Consider the following 14246-nt stretch of genomic DNA (forward strand, 5'->3'; position numbering starts at 1 on the left):
TCTTCATTTTGAACTACATGTGTACCTATGTATTTGTATGTATATGATACTTAATGGCAGATTTGCCGTCTTGAGTCAATACCATTGAGTTAGATCAGTTGTTAAGGTGAGTAGATCAATTTTAACACATTTTTATATTATAGTTGCGCCTTTCTCATGGCTCTATGACTCATGATATGACTAAAATCTTGTTACATTGATTTCATTTAAAAATTATCCATCAGTAATTGGTAAATCAATTGCCATCACAACCCATGAAATAAATAAATAATAGTTAAAGTTTGGGTTTTGTCATATTATTCCAGTTTTGCAATTTTGGATTTTTCTGGAATAAATTTATGTGTATTCTATACTGAAGGAGTTATCTTTCATGAAAGAATGTGGTAGACTACAGCCAATATTGATAAGTTGGATCAATCTAACCTGCGTATTTTTTAGGAAGTATTTATTTTTGTCAATGAGACCTAATCCTTCCCATTCACATAATAGCACTTCCATACCAGATTTCCCAGCACAGAAATAAAGTAATGCAAATTGTATTCATATATCTTGTGTCCTGTTGTGCCAGTGCACTAATTGTACTTGCCCGATGGCAGAGGCCTAAAATGCATGCATGGAAGTATGAATTAGGACCTCCTAGACTGTGCAGCATTTGTATTTAAATTGGTATTTAAAGAGTAATTATTGTAGATTGTTCTGCACCAGTGCACTGTGAGACAGAAAGTTTGGAGGAAGCGCCATTCGTTGACCCTAGGAGGAATGATGATGGAGAAATTTCGTTGATTGCTAGCATGAAAAAAGTATGTCTTGAGTTCATGGCTTAGAGGGATTTCCAATTATTTCCTAGATTCTCATTGCCTAAGAACATGCTTTTTTTCAGTCTTTCTAAATGTTTAATATCTGATTTACAGCAGTTTGTTAATCATCCCTCAACACTATGAACATCACTGGTGTCACCTAAGCCATTCCTGCTTTACCATTAGTTTTCACCAGAATCAGCTTGTGCAGTAGCCTATGTACTGTTAGGCGGTTCATTTGTTGATGTAGCGGTTCATTTGTTTGTGCAATTCAGGGGTATGCCACGAGGTGTCACCCTAGGCACGACCCACGAGGAGGCATTTTGACCCATGCGGAAGCAGTCACGCCTCAACCCCAGCCGAGCTCTCATCCCTCTTGTGCACGTGGCGCCCATGGCATATATCTTACCGCGTTGACCTTGGTCTTTTATCCACAGAACTCAGAATAAATCTTCTGTTCATTCAAATGCTTTATATGTGCTTTATTAGTATTTCCTAGCACCGCCTGCGCTAAAATAATTTCCGGCACTCCCACAATATTGGTGACCCTGACGTGATCGTTATGGTGACTCAAGTGTTGCACGTGAAAAGTTTTTATATTTATTGTGTGGAAATGGAAATTTGCAGTGCAGTTTGCAGTGAATTAGGCATAAACTGTTAGGCAATTATTGCACTTACAAGTGTTTGGAAGAGTGCTTGTTTAGAAAGAATATCAGGAGCCTCAGGAATGGAAGAGAATGTATGAAACAGAATGTGGGTGTGACTAATAATTTAGTGTATGAATTTGAAAGAGAATGTTGGAAACAGAGTACCTGCATGACTAATGTTCAGTAAGACAATACAGAAGGACAGGGCAGTATGAAAGACATTAGTAAAAGAGGGGTTCCTGAAATATTCAAATTAAAATCAGCCTATTTTGACTTTGTGTAACCCAAAAGAGAATGGCATGAAACGTTTTTGTGTATTAATAGATGCATGATCTAGATTAGTACATATTACAGATCTCAAACTCAGAGATAATCTTTGCTTTTATGGTCATTTAATGAAAACTTGTTTTTTTTTCACTGAGGACTTCTGGCAAAATTCAAATGGCAAGATCAGAATGGATGATATTAATTTTTAAATTAATAATTTATGCATTAATGACAGTCTCCAGATAATTATCTATGAGAATTCTCATGAATAATTTTGTTTTAATGGCCACTTTTCAGGTTTCCAGTCAGAAGAGAAAACATTTCATCAGTTGTTAAAATCAAATAGGAAGAGTCCTTTCAAACCATTGGAAATAGTAGTTAGCCCAAGTGGCAAAAAAAACGGGTTGAGCAGATTGCAGTCTATAGGAAAGTCTCCATCTAGGACACCTGAGGTAATACAAACTAGTCACATATATTTATTTGATCATGGCAGTAATTTATTACTGAAGTTAGACTAGCTGATAGAAATGAAAATTAAGTTGTCTTGAAAATTAATGATTTCTTCAAAGAATTGTCATGACAATGAAAATAATTCTGAGAAAATAACGTTTCATCATCAAATATTTTATAATATTGAAAATTGCTACGTAAAGATAACTTATTGTCAATATCCCATAGTCCTTTACCTTTAGAGCCTTTAGGAACAGGTGCGGATTTTTCCAGATGTGTGCCATGTAAATGTACATAGTTACAGTTGTATAACAGTTGTCACCGTTAAAACTCCAAAACTTTAATTGAAATATTATGGAAGCAAAAAAGATTGTCAAATATGCGGTGGAAGAGTGTATTGGTATCAGTTCATAATAGAGATCTGTGAAAGAGTTATTGAAGAAATAATAGAGCAGAAGACAGAGGTTGGAGGGAATAAGTTTGGTTTTATGCAAGCAACACATGCAGTATTTGCCCAAATGCAGTGAGGGAAAAACATGTTTAGAGAAATGGAAGTATATAGCTCTACACAGTTTTTATAGACTTCGAAAAGGTGCATGATAAGAGTGCCAAGAAAAGAGGTGTGGGGTTGCCTGAGAGAAAAGGGTTATGCTGCAGGAATTATGAGGGGCAGACCATTATGGAGCATGCTCTTTACAGATGACATAGTTCTTTCTCCAAGTGAAGAGACCAAATGAGGACTGGAAGGAAGGGTATGATCATTGGCAGAGCAAAGAGAATATGAGAAAAAAATAAATATTTGAAGAGCACCTATAGTGAAACTCTACCATCTGAAAACTAGTTTATACACCTTAAATCGAGAGTGGAGAGTGATAAAGGGCCAGAGGTGGAAACACAGCTGAGAAAAAAATATGGATGAAATAAATGAATAAAGATATGTGGCATGGAATGGTGGATGATACAACTTTGTGGAACTCCTTCATCCATAGGATAGAAAAGCACTCTGATATTACCCACCAATATAAATTTACTGTGACCAGTTTTGATACAGTGTGCCATCATCTGGCAATTTTTACAAAGCATCTGTCAAGTTTTCACTTGGTTATGTAGCACTGGATGCATGGAGTTATGGAGAGGGTAAGTTGGGGTTCATTGGAGAGGAAGAGGGAGGTTTGTTTTGGGAAATGATGGCAAGTAATATGTTGTCAATGCATGGGGTAAATGAAGGTTGGCATAGTGCATCTAGGTTGGATTTAGAAGAGAACGGTTTGAGCAGGGGTGTCCAAAGAGAGCACAATTTCCCAATAGTAACGTTTAATGAGGAGAGGTTTGACCGATAAGAATTAGCTGTCCAAGTGTATCAAGTCTTGGATCATTATTTTCCCTGAGTAGGATCATGTGCTTGCAATCGCTAATGTGTTTATGATCTATGAGGTACTTCGCAAGGTAGGAGGTAGAATGGTTGTTTGCTAGGTATGACATATGTTCCTTGGCCCTTGTTTAGAAATTCCATCCTGTTTTTCCAATTTGGCTCGAGTTGCAGTTACCACATTTGAACTTGTATACTCTGCTGTGTTTTTCTTCACTGATTTGTTCCTCTGATGCTGGCAGGAGAGAAAATAGTACAAGTGGAAGCATTCCTCTACCTTGGAAGCACCATGACAAGGGATGGAAGAAACTCAATGGATTTCAATGTCAGAATAGTTCAGTCTAAGAAAGAATTTATGATAATTAGGCAGCTCCTAGGCTGAAAGGAGATACGACTAAAAACAAGAAACAGTTTGTAGAAATATTCATGTGGAGTGTGGCAGTGTGTGGATCAGAGACATGAGCCATAGAAAAAGTAGATCTGAGGAGAATTAAAGCCTTTGAAAAATGTTGGTGGAGGTAAATGCGGAGAAATAATTGGACAGATACTTGCAAAGTAGTGCACAGAGGAATACTAGAGGAAAAGACCATATGTTGCTCTGAAAGAAAAAGAAGAATCAGATGGGAAGGCCTAGAGACAAATGTATCAACCAAATAAACAGAGATGTAGGACAGAAGAAATACCAGGACATAAAAGATTAGTATGGTAGAGGAGAGAATCAAGGGCTGCCTGCAGTCAACCAATCTTAGGTTTGAAGGACTGATGATGATAATTACAAAGTATGAAATCCAAAGATTGGCTCCCCTGCTAACAAAAACAAGATTTTTTTGGAATTCACTGCAATTTGTATTATACTAGTATCTTATATTCTATTAAATTGAAATTATTTCATTCAAGCATAAGTGCCATGTACAGGGTTTCAGGTTAAATATTCTGAAGGGCATAAGAGGATCTGATTCAAACACCCTGAGATGAGACATGCGAAGTGCATATCTAAAACCAAAAGGCTTAGGGACACCTCTTTTTCCATGAACTACGTGTGTAACAAATAGCAAGAAATTTACAACTCATAATCCAATCCCTTAAATCTTTTTCTCATCCACCAGCCATTTTCATTGTAGCTTTATTCTTCGCCATGCGGATGGCACACATCTAGATGCATATGCCTATGAAGTCTCCACTAATTGCACTGTATGCAACAGGCATTAGGCCACAAGTCAACAAAATGAAGCACATTTATTGTTACTCCTAATAATAATATCAATGAGTATGCCAAGTCATGATAGTCTTCATAAATCTCCTAGAGCATATAACCTTTTTTTTAACAATAACATTTCATTCAAACATTTTTAAAGCAAAATTTTATTGGTTAAAATCCTCCACTATGGGTAATCAATCTGAGAATTGGTTTGTAGTACATGTAACTCTCCAAGTTACTGTTTCCGATCAATCTATTCATTCCTCACAGAACCCTGCTTTGGCTTGGTGAAAACTATTTACGCTATTTATATTTATAGCTTAGAAATTAGTGCACTATATTGGAAAATGATTGGCACATAATATAGAGGTGTATTATTGCCTCAGATATTACATGTTAACAACTATTAATCCTACAAAGGTAATAAACTTTTGACTCAATAGAGTAATTAATTTAAAAAAAACATTGCACGCCTCCCACCAGCGCCCGAAGGATAACCCGTTATTTGAAGCTCTTGCACATATACATCCAGTGCATATGCAATAAATTACTGGACCTCGAGGTTCTAGTAAACGAGTACCAACCCCATGTGATCTGTGTCAACGAGCATTGGTTAAATGCGAGTGAACTTGACTCTCTTCATGTGCCTGGGTATGTCATCACTAGTGCCTTTTGCCGGACAGTTCACAAAAATGGTGGTGTTTTAATTCTACTGTCTGAATGTTTTCCCTGTATTCCCATTGGTTACCCATACGAATTTCTCAATGAAGAACAATCATTTGAATGCTGTGAAGCCTGCTTCAAAATGGATACTACTGTTTTTTATGTGCTGTCTATTTATCGTTCGCCGAAGAGTGACTTTTGCGTTTTCCTGACCAAACTGACGAAACTCTTGGAAATGATCCATAGGTTAATCCATGAACATTGTATAATAATTACAGGTGACTTTAATTGTAATTTTATGGCCGATTCTAAAGCTAAAAAGGAAATCATGGATTTACTAACGTCATTCAACATCAATGCTAACAACAGTGAACCTACTAGAGTGAGTGCTAGTTCGCAAACAGTTTTAGATAATGTACTAACTAATATTGACCTTGAACTAGTACAAACAAATACCATTAATGCCCACCTATCAGATCACTACCCACTTCTTTCTACAATTGCTGTGTCTACATCCAAAGAAAGTAAAAAATACTACAAAAGGTATTTCTCTGATCAGAATATGATCGCCTTTTGTGACTTATTAAATTCCCATGATTGGTCAGATTTGTTTTCCTTGAAGTCCTTTGACCTTAGCTTTGAATATTTCTATTCCACGTATCTACATTACTTTGAAATCTGCTTTCCCCATGTCCTGAAGCATACAAAAACAATAGCTCTTCTGTTAACTACAAAAGTCAGTGGGTCTCCGATGAAATCCGCTGGCTTTCGAAGAAAATGAAAGATGCCGCAGTGTATTACAAAAGTAAATCAAATCTAGCAGATCACCAAGAATACTCAGTACTCAAGAAAAGTTATTGCCAAACCTTACAGCGTGCCAAAAAATCTTTCAACAGCCTTAGACTTACCAATGCAGACAATAAATCTAGAGAGATTTGGAAAATTATTAACGAATCCAAGGGTCCACATAATGTACAAGATCTTCAATTGCAGGACTCCGCTGGTAATGCTATATCAGATTACTCTAAAATGGCCTCCATTCTGAATGATTTCTACTTATCCCATCAAAATCCCACAGTTTCAGTCAATTCAGCTAATTATTCTCAAATTCCTAACTCATGCAATTCATTATATATATTCCCATGTTCAGCCATGGAACTGACCAACATAATCAATAAATTCCTTAACAAATTTAGTCCTGGATTAGATGACATCCCAGGGATAGTCATAAAAAGTTCGTTTAATGCTATTAAGGATCAGCTGCTGTTCTTAATTAATGAATCCCTAAAAACTGGAATTTGCCCAAGCCCTCTTAAATCAGCAAAAATTGTGCCAATATACAAAGGGAAAGGTTGCAAAATGGCAATGAATTCTTATAGACCAATATCCCTGTTGAACCAGTTGGGGAAAATATTTTAAATGGTTTTTATCAATGTCTTGTATCATATCTTGAGATATATAACCTATTATCCACATCTCAACATGGATTTATGAAAACAAGGTCCACTACAACAGCCACATATCACATGGTGAATCAAATACTTTCAGGATTGGATAATAGAACTGAAACTTCAGGATTATTTTTCAATTTCAGTTAAGCTTTTGACTTCGTCAATCATCAGTTACTCCTATATAAACTGAAATGCTATGGTATAAGAGGCACGCCCTACAAATGGATTGAATCTTATCTAAGTGAACAGCATCAGAATGTTGAGCTCTCAAGAAATGGCTCCAAATTTGTTTCCCCTGGTAGAGAAGTAACACTGGGTGTTCCCCAGAGTTCTGTACTTGGTCCTATTTTATTTTTAATCTATATCAATGATCTCCCAGACAAGCTTAAGTTCATTAAGGGGATAGACCCAATACTGTATGCTGATGATACAAATATCATTGTGTCAGCCTCCTAAGTAGACAGTTTGACAGAAAGAGCAGCTGAAGTAGCTCAGATTTTCAATGAATGGTGTCTTCATAACTTTCTAAAACCCAATATAAATAAGTCCAGCCTGATTTATTTTACTAATAAAATGAAAGTTTCATCTGCAATCTCAGTAGATGTAGAAGGTGTGAGCATTCCCCAAACTTCCAGTACCCAATTCCTGGGAGTAATCCTGCATAGAAACATGTCTAGGGAGGAACAAATTTTCAAATTACGTAGCAAGTTAAGCTCCCTATGCTTCCTTATTAGAAATATTAGATATTCTGTAAATTTAGAGGTCCTTCTATCCATTTACTATGGTGAATTTTATTCTCGTGTTACTTTCAGTATCCTCTTCTGGGGTTCCTCTCCCCATGTGGGCATAATCTTCAAAATCCAAAAGAGGATTATACGTATTATGAGCAATACTCCTTGCCATGCACCATGTAAACCTCTCTTCAAAAGACTTGGTTTATTACCAGTACCTTGCATATATATATTTAATGTCATCTTACATGCAAAGGGTAATATTTCCCAGTACAAGTCCAACCACAATTACCATAGTCACTATACAAGAACCTGCAATGACCTGCACCAACCATTTGTCAGGACACACTATACTGCCCATGGGCCCAAAGCAATGGGTTTAAGGTTATTCAATAAACTTCTCCATGAAATCAAGTATGAAACAGAAGTACCTGTTTTCAAGAAAAAGCTGTTTAACCTTTTAAAAAATAATATGTTCTATTCTGTAAATGAATACCTTGAATTGTCGCTATGCATCAATTCTGGCTTAAACAATTAATATGTAATTATACTAGTGCATTGGTATGCATGTGTATATATATATATATATATATATATATATATATATATATATATATATATTGTATCTCTTCTAAAATTGTGAAATTTATATCTGACGTGTCCTATATTTATGTATGTATGAATATGCAACAAATCTCCGGACAAATAAATGTATTATTATTATTGCATGATTTCTACAATGGTTGGCACATAGTCATATATGTACAAATTAATACTTAAAATTTGTTCATTTACAGACTGATTCATGCAGTGTTAGAGAGTTACTCCAAGATGGATCTGGCAAAAGCTCTGCCAGTAAAGACACAGGATTTGGTACTGTAAATACATCTGTGTATAGTTCACTAAATTTTGATGAACTTAGAGAGGAAGACGGGAGAAAGAGTGAAAAAATAGATGATCAGGACTCAATACAACCACACAAAAGCACTCCAGACCCAAGAGTGAAACAAAATGAAAACACTCTACACGAGAGAGCAATTCCAGATGCTACTGACAGTACAACATCTAATAGTAATTTTTGTTTGGAATTAGAAAATAAAAGGGTACTTAGAAGCCAGAAAAGGATTATTTCCAAAGGTAATGAACAACTCAATAAAAATCAAGCATTAATGTTAGATGCTGAGATGAAAGATGATCAGCCTCAAGAAAAACTTGAAAGTGCCACTGTAAGAAGCCAGAGGGAAAAATTTGAAGTACGATCTCAAGGTAATAAATCAAATTCCATTGGTGAAGATCATTTACCACAAACAACAGAGAATTTGCAAAAATCAGAGAGAGATAAATTGTTACTTGGCTGTTCCAAACCTAATATAAAAACACTTTCCGAGTTAAGTGACACAGATTCTACTCCAAGTTGGATTAAACTTGGAGGAAGTGAACTAAACAATAAAGTTGAATCAAATTCTCAAGAGAAGAGCAACAGGCACCAGAAAAATACAAGTTTACAAAATATAGAATCTGAAAAATGCCTAGAACATAAAGTTATTCAGGAATGCAGTAACATTCCACAGCATAATGAAATCAAGGGTAAATTTGAACTGGGGTCAATAGATAAAAGTGGCAAGAGAAGCTATCCACAAAACAAAGTAGAGAATAAAAGACTGTCTAGTAAGAAGAAGCTGTTCAACATTTTGGATAATACATTGGTTGCTCCAATTGGACAAAGCTTGAGGGATGGTGAAATTGTTGCATGTGAGCCCCCAAAAACAAATAAATCAGAACAGATGGGAGTGAAAGTAAGGGACACAGCTAATCCAATTATACCAGTAATTGGTAACTGGGTGAGTGGGACTGAAAGTGAACTAAGTTGGCTTAAGGATCATGCTGTTAAAGAACAACCTATGCCCAAAAATATTCTGCATACATACCAGAGAAACAAAATTTCAGGTAGAAAATTGGGTGACAAACTCAATCAAACAGTTAGGACATTACTAGATCATTCCAATGTGGACACAGGTATGAATTTGAGCATGAATAGAAAGAGGTGTAGGAATGGCAGCTCAAATGCTAGAAAAGGTCTCTGCGTTGATCAAAAAGATTTTTCAGAAAGCAGCAGTGATGATATTAGTACAGTAAATAAGCAACCTAAAAAAAGAGCAAAAAGGAATGCTTATGGAAGAAAAGGAGCCCCAATTAAAGGAAAAAGAGAGCATAACAGAAGAAAATCAAAGGCTATATCAAAAAAGACCTTACTTGAACACTCTCCTCCACAAAATGACTTAGTGGTAGAAAAGGAAAGCAACTTTCAAGAAGGAGAAGTCATAAGCAATGTAACTGATGGACCAAGAAAAACATTTTTAGAAGCAAAAATCTCAACTATTCCTGAAGTCAACACCTCCTCAGAATCAGTTATTCCTGTGAAAGAAACATGCATGGAATCAAATCATGCCAACTGTGGTCCAAACACTAATGACAATAATTTAATTTTAAAGGATAAAAATCTGGATCTTATGTCCAAAGAAATGATACCCCAAATTAATGAAATGAATGAATTGCCTGCCAAATATACCTTATCATTTGAAAATGTTAGGGCTCATGAAATAGAATGTGTAAATAGTTCAACTAAATCCTTCATTAAGCAAAACACTGGTGCTGATTCATTGGGCTTGAAAAACAGTTCACATCTGGATAGAAATAATGAATTTGTGACTGATAATTATTGCCGAAGGTCAACAGAAAGAATTCCAAATGAGGATCAATATCAATCAGCTGCAAATGAATTAAAAAGAAAACATTCAGCAAAAAATGAAGAGCTAAGCTCAGATTTCCATAACAATGTGGATGGAAAACATACTCATTATGAACCTTCAAAGAGTGTAACAACTTCAGCATCTCCTCCTGTTTCACATAAAAGTGCTGGAAAAAATGTCTGTGCAACTAATGGATTTAACATTTCACCTAATTTGGAAAAATTCTCTGACAGCAGCAAATCAGAGATACTTATATCAGATGATGAAGACATCATTCCCCCATCTTTGGTGACAAATGAAAATGCAAATATTTCCACTTTTAGCAAATCTTTGCCAGGAAAGGAGAGCATTTTAGACAGCAAAAATGTTACAAAAAAGAGGGGAAGCTATTTCAACTATAAAATGCTAAAGGATAATAAACAAAATGAATGTATATCAATCAAGAATTCTTTTGACAAAGACAAGATTTTGGGATGCAGCGATCATTTTCCTTTAAGTGACAAAACAAAGCCTCAAGGATACAAATGCAGAAACCCAAAGCAGGACATGGGCACAAGCCAAGGAGGATTGCTGCTCACTAATGAAAATAGACCCATAAAGAGGCTTAAGAGTTTGCCGGAAAACCTACATATGTTCTATTCAGAGAAAGAAATTCCTGGCCCAGCTTCAGAGAACCCAAAACATGAATCGCAAGAAGAAATAGAACTTAACAAATTGATTTCCGAGTTTACATCAACAACCAAGACAACTTTGCCAAGCAGTAAAGGTAAGGTACTTAAAGTTAGGTATTGTACAAGTATTTAAGTTAGATACTAATTACCTAGCAAAGCAAAAATATAACATGGAGTGATTCTACAGCATAGCCAATCAGCTAGTTCAGTGCTGAGTGGTTTGGGTCCTGGAAAATCTTCAAATAGGCAGTAGATTCTCTGTACATCTTCACAATATCATCACAGGTCAACAGTATTCAATTGATTTGTAGCTGCTGTCCCAACTATTCCGTTCCCTGCCAATCTCTTTATTCATTCATTTGTTCTTGCATAAACAATTTCTATCACTTGCTTATCACCATTCATTCATACCATTCTTTCATTTGATTTTAAAATTTTAAGGAGAGTCAATAAATTTTGAGTGGGTCCTGAATGAGTTTCAATTAAAAATAATTCTGACTGAAAATTAAGGAGATAATACATCATGAAGAGTCTTGCATTTTACACATACTACAAATGAATGTCTCAACCTAGTACCTGATGATGTGCAAAATGGTGAAATTTATTAACTCTAAATGTTCTGTAGAATATTATGATTGCTCTTAGATAGTGCACATGGAGAGTTAACAAATTTGTTGACTAGTTGTGAGCTGGATCAGCATTATTCTTTTACCTCCCATAAAAGTAGAATTAAGACAAATTGGGGTGGCTATGGTAACTTATAAAGGTGAGAAACTGAATGGAAATGCTGAATGCTAACTGCAGAATTAATAGGGACTGGGTTTGGAAAATTGATTGTGTAAGAGAGGCTGAATAAAGGAAGAAGGCATGTTGACATTGGCATGGCATGATAATTTTACACCTGTTAGGTGCTTTCCAGTCTAATGTCGGTCATACTTTTATTATATCTATTGCCTGAATAACTTCCCAAAGAATGTTCATTAAAGATGGGACCTGCAGTATGCACAAATTTGTTTAGAGAACTGTATTGCTCTTATTTAGGTCTGCGATCCTGATTGAAGTTTGAAAAATACACATGAAATATGTACATAATTGGATTATATGCCATAAATGTAAAATTATTAGGTCAATAATTCAGCTTTCTTTATCTCTTTTATTTCCTATAAGCTGAACAAAATAATCAAGATGTTGAATTTATGCAATCAGAAAATCATATCAACTTGAAGTCAGCAGAGAGTAGTGGAAAAAGCCATAATGGCCAGGAAAAACAGAAAGTATATTCAATCTCCAGAAATGGAAACGTGAAGGGTTTAGCTTGCTTGAAGAAGGAACAAGTGCCACATTCCAAAGCACATATAGTATGTGATGCTCAATTGGATTTCCATAATAGTAAAAGGAAAAGTCAACTTGACCAGCCCACAGGTGACTATACATAGTTCCATGCTTTGGCTGACTTGCACAAGAAAAATCTGTATAAATTACCTTGTATAATTCAAAAAAGGTTTTATAAAGACATTAATTTTTCTTTTAATGGCGTAATTCTGCAAGGTCAATGTACATATCATTTTCTGCTTCAATGTCTCTAAATCCCTCTTGTGTAAACAAGCCATTTATTGTAATGGCTACAGTATATGCCCTGCTGCTGCCGGTTTTCCCTTGCAAGGGTTTCGTGGGATGACGACCGCGGAAGCCTTGCCTCCCCCGCTGCTGGGCATGACACACGGCCGATTGGGCCGAGCCCCATAGTTGCCAGGACTCAAAATCTCTGTATTGTCCATCATTTAAATCTTGGGAATGATAATTGAGGTGGTTTACCGTTGCCTTCCTCAATAGTGTTTTTAACGTGACAGCATCACTTACTGGCCGCCCCACTGGGGTCAGACGCCATTGCAGCCGCCTCACTGAGGAACAGACGCTGCGTGGACTACCTTTCATCTGGCTCCTAACCTTCGGCCTATCTGGCATGGGTGACCCTACCAGGAGCAATTATTATTACTCCCGCCAGCACAGCTCTAGGGGTCATCGGAACGCGCAAGCCCTTCCATCACGTCAAGGTTGTAGTCCGGGGAGGGGACAAATATATATATATATATATATATATGTGTGTGTGTGTGTGTGTGTGTGTATGTATATGTAAAACCATGAACACAGTAATCAACCCGAAGGTCGGTTTATTAGGTGATGGTAGAGATCACCCAGTACTAAGCCCTATACGGTGTATGAAAATTTGCACATCAGGGTAGCGGGGCCAGTTCCTTTCCCTGTGCCGGTTATGGTTTCCCAGGAAGACCTGGTACCCGAAAAATCACTTTAGCTTGGGTGGAGCTGCAGGTGCCCAGAGTGCCTTGCCCGAGAATCGAACCCGGGACCCTCTGGTCAGCAGTCTACCACTCTACCCACTGGACTACCACGACCCATTATATGTATATGTATGTGTATGTATATATATATATATATATGTATAATATATAATAGAAAATAATATATATATATACATATTATATATATTCACACACACATTATATATAGGTGGGTCGCCGTAGTCCAGGGGGTAGAATGTTTGACTACTGACCGGAGGGTCCCAGGTTCAATGCCTGGGCAAGCCTGGGTGAATTCTACCATCACCTACCAAACCGACCTTCGGGTTGATTACTGTGTTTATGTATATATGTATATATATATGTATATATATATGTATTATATATATATATATATATATATATATATATATATATATATATATATATATATATATATATATATATATACTGGTAGTACCTAAATCAATGGTTTGGCTCCTCAGGTGGCCATAAGGGTTTATGGAAATCAAGGTCAAACCTATTATTCTTTGAGTACATTGAGGCATTAACTGATAGTTATATCTGTAAATGGCATCCATGAACCTTATAGTTGTTTTAGGACAAATATGCATGCCAAGAGAACTTGAAAAGCTCTTGACCCATATATTCCCTTAATAAAAATTTGACCATTAAGGATATTTCCATAGAATCAATGCCCATAAGTTTATGAAACTACTTGATGATATTTATTTTCAATGGGTATGACCATACTAGATTACTTCTTTCTGTACTCATGCTATCATTAATGTGATAACTGAATTTGCAATTAATCAACCTTTATGTTCTAGAACAGTGGTAACCAACCCTCTCGTGTTACAGTCCATGTAATTGCCTCGAAAAGTACTTGAGGACTGGAAGTAGATTTTAGCATGGCCTTGAATTCAAAAGTATA

Source organism: Hetaerina americana, unplaced genomic scaffold (assembly GCF_022747635.1).
Source record: "Hetaerina americana unplaced genomic scaffold, ioHetAmer1.1.p SCAF_5, whole genome shotgun sequence".
In the NCBI taxonomy this organism is placed as follows: Eukaryota; Metazoa; Arthropoda; class Insecta; order Odonata; family Calopterygidae; genus Hetaerina; species Hetaerina americana.